Source organism: Psammomys obesus, unplaced genomic scaffold, assembly GCF_907164565.1.
Source record: "Psammomys obesus unplaced genomic scaffold, mPsaObe1.curated_primary_1811, whole genome shotgun sequence".
NCBI classification, from domain to species: domain Eukaryota; kingdom Metazoa; phylum Chordata; class Mammalia; order Rodentia; family Muridae; genus Psammomys; species Psammomys obesus.
The window spans coordinates 27758399-27766187 of NW_026585797.1; the positions used below are offsets into that span (position 1 = coordinate 27758399).

At 39.6% G+C, this 7789-nt stretch overlaps 1 pseudogene; it reads left to right on the plus strand.

Moving 5' to 3' along the window:
* The first annotated feature begins 242 nt into the window (after nt 1–242).
* Nucleotides 243–931, plus strand: LOC129670695 (60S ribosomal protein L9-like; annotated as a pseudogene).
* The last annotated feature ends 6858 nt before the right edge of the window (nt 932–7789 follow it).

The following is a 7789-nucleotide window of genomic DNA, read 5'->3' on the forward strand; positions in this document are numbered from 1 at the left end:
TGGTGATGATCATTTCCCAGTCTGCAGGCTATTGTTTTCTGTTTCCAGTTTTTAAAAATATGCAATGAATACAAGATTTTCATACTGCTTTTCAAGAAGAATTAAGCTGATTCCATTTTCACATTCACACAATAGAAAATTTTTTCTAAGATATTTGTAGTTGTTTCTTTAGAATTTTCCCTGTATTTTTATTTTATTGAAAATAGGTTTTTTTCCCTCTGTTTGCCCTATCTACTGAGAGAATGAAGAGCATTCTCAGCAATCAGGCTGAGAATCACAGAAAATGTTAATATCACTCTGAAGGGGCACACTGTCATTGTGAAGAGCCCCAGGGAACCCTCCAGAGGGACTTCAATCACATCAATATAGACCTGAGTCTCCTCAGGAAGAAGAAGAAGAAGAAGAAGAAGAAGAAGAAGAAGAAGAAGGAGGAGGAGGAGGAGGAGGAGGAGGAGGAGGAGGAGGAGGAGGAGGAGGAGGAGGAAAGGAAGAGGAAGAGGAGGAAGAAGAAGAGGTTCCATGCTGACAAATGGTATGGTAACAGAAAGGACCTGGCCACTGTCAGAACCATCTGCAGTGATGTTCAGAATATGATCAGGGGTGTTACAGTGGGCTTCTGTTACAAGATGAGGTCTTGATATGCTCACCTCCCTGTCAATTACTTTATCCAGAGAATGTAGCTTTGGTTGAAATCTGAAATACCTTGGGTAAAAAACACATCCTCAGGGTTTTGATGAGTACAGGTGTTGCTTGTTCTGTCTCTCAAGCTCAAAAGGATGAATTGATCCTTAAAGAAAATGAGATTGAACTTGTTTCAAATTCAGCAGTTCTGATTCAGCAATACAAAACAGTTAAAAACAAGGATTTCAGAAAGCTTTTGGATGGTATCTGTGTGTCTGAAAAGAAAACAGGGCAACAGGCTTATGAATAAAACCTAAGTTACCCAGTTCCATAAACAAGATCCTTATTTATAAGCACCATTTGAGGTATCTTGGGGACAATAAAAACTTACATTGAAAAGAAAAGAAATTGTTTCATACGGTATATTCTGATGCTGGTTTCCACTCCCCCAATTCCTCCAACATCCTCTCCACCTCCCCTCCCATTTAAATCCCACACCGTTTCTATTTCTCATTAAAAAAACAGATATCTAAAGAATAATAATAAAACAAGGTTAAAAAATAAACAAACAAACAAACTGGAACATACCAACACAAACAGAATAAAAGGAACCCAAAAAAGCACAAGAACTATACAGATGCAAAGACATAAAGATTGGGACGTACAGAAATGCCCTGGAAACATCAAATTGAAAGCCATAATATACAAAGACCAGTAAAGTAAAAAGAAAAAATAGGAAGAGAAAAGAAAGAAAAGAAAAAAAGGGAAATGAAAAGAGAACAAAGGAAAAAAAGCCCTAACAATATAATAGGGCAAGGAACATCCAAAAATGCCACTGGGTTCATTTTGTGTTACCTTCTACTCCTTGGCATGGGGTCTGTCCTTTAGTGTGGCTTTATATCCTGTAAGACTCCATTGCAGAGAACATTTTTTTTATTCCATTTCTGAGAAGTTACCTTCTGGGTTAGGAATGGGGGATTTGTGTCTCCTTCTTCCTTTAGGGCTGGGACCCCATCTGGTATAGACCCATGCAGGCCTTGGGCATGCTGCCACAGTCTATGAGTTCATATGTGCCTTGGTCCTCTTGGTCTTTATTCCTTCTGGCTTTTATTACTTTTTGCCTCCTTTCCTATAGGGTTGCTGTGTAGTGATAGACGGAACTGATGGAGACATCCAATTTGAATCTAGTAGTCTAAGTGTCTGTGCACTGTTTCCAGGGCTAGGTCTATGTATTTGTGCCTATCTACTGCATGTTGAAGCTCTTCTGATAATGACTGTGCAGGGAACTTACCTGTGAGTATAACAGAATATCTTTATGAGTCATTTTGTTGCTACCTTCCCCTAGGAAAACAGTACTATTTGATTTTACCCAAGGCCCTATTATATAATATCATGTTCTTGACCATTAAAGCAGTGTCGGGGTGGGTTTCATTTCATCGTGTGGGCCCTTAACCCAATCGGTTATTGGTTATTTTTTCCCAAAAGTTTTGTGCCAGTGTTGCATCATCATATCTTACAGGTAGGTCACCACTATAAACAGAAGTTTTTATAGCTCTGTTGGTGTTTCCCTTTCTCCTTTGGTATGTTCCATAGCTTGAGTCTGCAGGGGTGAAGGTTCCAGCTAGGCACCAGCTCTGAGTGTCCATGTAGATGTAGAATCTGTTGTAGAGCCTTACCGTCTGTTTGGGGAGATCAACCAATAGCCTCGGCAATAGCCCAGATTGTTTAGAGGTTCCCATGAGGCTCATATGGCCCCAAGCCCCATTAGATGTAATCTATTCTGAGAAGAGGCTTCATTTGGTGGCAAGAGGTGTTCAGCTGGGGTTCCATTTGCCCCATTATTTGACAATGTCATCTATATTGCTTTCATGCATGTAAATGTTTCAGGAAGCACAGACAATTAGGAATACTGCTTCCTCAAGATCCAGCTATTCCATTCCTAGGCATATATCCAAAAGATGCTCAAATACTCAGCAAGGGCATTTGTTAAACCATGTTTGTAGCAGCTTTATTCCTAATAGCCAGAACCTGGAAACAACCCAGATGTCCATCAGTTGTGGAATGCATACAGAAATTGTGGTACTTTTACACAATGGAATACTACTCAGCAATTAAAAACAAGGAGAATCATGAAATTTGCAGGCATATGTTGGGACCTAGAAATGATCATCCGGAGTGAGGTATCTCAGAAACAGAAAGACACACATGGTATATATTCACTTATAAGTAGGTACTAGACCTATAAGATAGGATAAACATACTAAAATCTGTACACCTAAAGAAGATAAACAAGAAAGAGGACGAGGGTAAGATGATCAATCCCCACTTAGAAAGACAAACGGAATAGACATTGGAAGTAGAAGAAAACAAGTAACATGACAGGAGCCTACCATAGATGACCTCAAAAGACTCTACCCAGCAGTGTATCAAAGCAGATGCTGAGACTCATAACCAAACCTGCAGAGTGCAGGGAATCATGAAAAGGGGGGAGTTAGTATGGCAAGGAGAGGACAGGAGCTCCACAAGGACCAAATATGTCAGGGTACAGGGGTCTTCTATGAGACTGTTTCTTTAACCAAGGACCATGTATGGATGTATAACCTAGAACCCCTGCTCGGATGTAACCCATGGTAGCTCAGTATCCAAGTGGTTTCTTTAGTAAAGGAAACAAGGATTATTTCTGACATGAACTCAATGACTGGTTCTTTGGCCTCCCCTTGCCCCCAAGGGAGGAGCAGCCTTGCTAGGCCATAGATTAGGACATCACAGCCTGTGTGACGATAAATGATAGGCGAGGGTCAGATGGAAGGCGAGGAGGACCTCCTCTATCAGTGGACTTGGAAGGGAGGAGATGAGGGAGGGAGGGTCAGATTGGGAAGGAAAGAGGGAGGGCGCTACGGCTGGAATGACCTGTGATTAATATAAAAAATAAAATAAAATAAAATAAAATAGAGACATGTAGCACTAAAGACAGAAAGGTGAATTAGGAATGGGGGCAGCGGCATTGGAAGATGAAAGAAGAAGGTTAGTCAAAACTATGGCATGTGAAAAAGCATATGGAAACCTACTGTTTTGGAACCCAGTCAAACAAATACAAATTAAAAACAAACAAGAATTTTAAAAGAAAGATCCTTCATGGCTGGATTATCCTTCTTCTCAAAGTCATGAGCTGGTAAGTAAGAATGTTAGTGTCAAGTGTGAGAAATCTTCTTGTGAGCTTTTCATCAGTAAGGTTCCAGAGTCTTCCAAAACAATCCAGTGCTTTAAGCATTCTTTTCAGTTACCCATCAGAGATGGGTAAGACCATATTGCCAAAAATTCCACACATTTTGAGTAAAGGATAGTGAAAAATCAATTCACCAGTGAGTTTGACTCATCCTTGTTCCTGGACAGATTTCATGGCACCAGAAAGAATTATGCAGATATCTGAAGTAGAAAGCTCATCAGCGAATTTAGCTAGTTACTAACTGTGCAAATACTGTACCAACTTTCAAGGTGTGATAAGATCACTCAGGCAATTGTTGCATTTTAGAATAGAATTATGGGGTAACCAACAATTGTCTTATTGGATTTTGGGCCCACTCTATAAGAAATACATGTACAGAACATGCTGGAGAAGTCATAGGCCCTAGTGAGGAGCCTAATGTTGTTGTTTTGCTAAATAGTCATGGTGTCAAATTTACCCTCTAAATATTATATTCACATTCATAGTTTAGTGTTGATCTCAGTCTGGTTGGGGAAGTTTCTGTTTACATTTGGGTAATAGTAAATCAGAAGACTCAAGACTGGCCAAAATGCTAAGAGCATGTATTGTTGAGAGCTCAGCACTAAACAGGGTATCTGTATCTCCCTACAAACACAAACTGAATGTACAGGGCATAAAAAGTGGTGGAGCAGAAGGCACAATGAAAGAACTTATGAAAGGATAATTTTTAACATATAATTGGGAGTAAATACAAAATTACAGGAAATAAAAATCAGTGACTAGAAGATAGCTCTTGTGTTTGTGTTAGAACAAAAGCCTTTTCCAGTTAGATCAGTGACAAAAAGCACTTTGGCTTATGAAAGAGCATGTGAGTGAGGGATAACAGAGAGCCTGCCTGTGTGTGATGAGGTTTATAAATTATAACCCACCAGGAAGGGTCACTGTGGGGACAGAAAAGAAACACAAGTGGGAAGGAAAAGATACGATCAATTTGTGGGGTGAGTAGTGCAGGAGGACAAGTCAGAGAAGAGAAATCAATGATAAGTTTTACACTGTCAACAGGTGGGAGAAACAGGGGCTATTAACCTGGAAGCAGACAGGTTTGCCATAATTTTATTCTTTCTTTCAGTAATTTTTCTTTGCATTTTCATCCTCCTATTTGAAAATTGCTTTTCAAATAGACATATTTTAATCAGAATGGTCTTAGTTCTTTGGTTCTACCAAAATTGAAGTGAGAAGATGGAAGAATGGGTAATCAAGAAAGTGATTTTCATCTCTAGGAATTAAAGGGAGAGCTGAAAGGTCACTGTTCCATTCTTTGCCTCGTGGAATAGAAAAACCTGAGGAGAAGGATTGCATTTTTACTAGCTTTAATTATGACCCTGTCCAGATTCCTTCATAGTGTACAATGCTCTGCATAATTTGGAACTTGTTTAGCATGCAAGCCTCATTTTCTGGCTCTCTCCTGGTGTGGAAGATCAGCTTTTGCCTTGCATTGGGGAGTTTATCAGCCTAATTTCAGTACTCTCTCTTTCTTTTCTTCCTTTTAACAATCATATTTATCTTAGAAGTGTTTTATTGTTGTGAAGAGACACCATGACCTTGGCAACTCTTATAAAGGAAAACATTTAATTGGTGCTGGCTTACGCTTTCATAAGTTTAGTCTACTATCATGTTGGCAGGCAGCATGGAAATGTGCAGGCAGACATGGTGTTGGGGAAACAGCTGAGAGTTCTCCATCTTGATCCACAGGCAGCAGAAGGAGACTATGTGCCACACCGGGTGTACCTTGAGCACAGGACAACTGAAAGTCTGCACCCACAGTGACAAACTTCCTCCAACACGGCAACACTTACTCCAAGGCCACACCTCCTAATAGTGCCACTCGCTATGGGTTAAACCTTAAAATACATGAGTCTACAAGGGCCATACCTATTCAAACTACAACATTCCATTCTCTGGCCCCCATAGCCCTGTAGCCATAATATCATGCAAAATGCATAAAGTCCAACTTCAAACGCCCCCTACCCCCGTATTTTATCACAGTCCCAAAAAATGTTTGAAAGTCCAACATTCAAAGCCTCTTCTGAGATTCATGCAATCTCTTAATTGTAATCCTCTATAAAATTAAAGTGTAAAAGCAGATTACATACTTCTAACACATAATGGCACAGGATATACGCTACTGTTCCAAAATACAGGGAAGAAAGTACAGTGAAGAAATACTGGACCAAAGCAAGATTGAACACCAGTTGGACAAACTCCAAACTCTGTGCCTACATTTCTAATGTCAAAACATTCTTCAGATAAACAACTTCTTTGATCTTTGTTGACTCCAATACAGTTCTTTCTCTTGAGCTAGTTCCACTTCTTGTTAAAAGCTTTCCTTGGCAAGTATCCCATGGCTCTGGCATCTCTAACATCTTAGCGTTTCCAAAATAATATAAGCTTCACCTTCACAGCTTTAAACAATGCCTTTGATAAGCCTCCACCTAGGAACACCCCCACTGTATGCTTAAATTTTCACCAGTCCTACTTTATTTAAGGTTCTTAAGCACCTTTACTTCCCTTCCAACCCCCCCTCAACCTTAGGTAGGAGATTAGTAGGGAAAATGGCTATAGTCCGATTTTGTCTACTTCCTGCTGATTAGGGTAGATGGATCCTTAGGAGAGTACCAGACTCAGTTGTCAGTTGTCAGCAGTCCAATCCAAAAGGTCAACACAAAGCACCGAAAGATGAAAGACTCAATTTGATTGCCTAGAGAAGCTCTCTGGAATGTTTCACTCTGCAAAGCCAAGTGTCAAAGTACGAAGATCAGCGCAGTGATGTTGATGCAAAAAGTGATGTCTCACTCTATGTGGACCTCTATATATGTCATTTCCTTAAGGTCCAGACATGGATGTTCTCATCTGGCCAAAGCCATGTCCCTCACACATGATGCGTCACAGCAAAACATCACGTGCCTTTTCACAAGCCAACATGGGCAAAATATCCTGTGCCCAGCTTGCAGCAAAACATTCCACAACAAATCAGTGTTCAAAGAAACCAGAAATGTCCACTCCACCTCCACCATACACCTGGCCTCAGCAACTTTCCTTAGTGATGGAAGGAGATTCTATAATCCTTTTCTTCTACTATTGACACTAAATCCAGAACCACATAGCAGAAGCTGCCAAGGTCTGCTGCTTGCTGGGGCTAGAACGTGCCACCCTTGTTCAGTTACATCTTCGCCAGCATTCTGTTTTCAGTGGTTTCCTTCACTGGCTAAGCTTAACTGTCCTGGAACTTGCTCTGTATACCAGAACTCAGAGATCTGCATGCCTCTTTCTACTGAGTTCTATGATTAAAGGCATGTATCACAATGCCTGAACCTAAACTGTTTTTTAATTCCTTTTTAAAAAATGGAAGCTTATCTGGGTAGGATCTTGCCCCAAGGTCACCACTCCATTTATTCCATTTCATATCCTGCTTTTATTTAATCTGTTTATCTCTTGAACACATAATTTAGCTCCATTTTTCCTGGTGCCCCATTTTTTCCTCAAACTTTAGATTTTGTATTTTTCCTTGCTCAGATTGCTCCTTTTCATTAAAATGCTCTTCATAAGAGTGATAGATTAGGATCAGATGGAACTGGAGGAGGATCTCCCCTGTCAGTGGACTGGTGGAGGGGCATGGGTGGAGAAGAGGGAAGGAGGTTGGGATTGGGAAGGAAGATGGAGGGAACTACAGGTGGGATACAAAGGAAATAAATGTTATAAAAATAAAATATTATAATTTTAAAAAAGAGTGAACACTATTAAACACAGGACAGAGTGTATGCAATGCTGTTTTGTGATTTTTCTTTATATATATATATTTATATATTATTTATTTATAGTTTATATTTATATATAAATTATATTTATATATAAATATTATATATATATATATATATATATATATATATATATATATATATATAT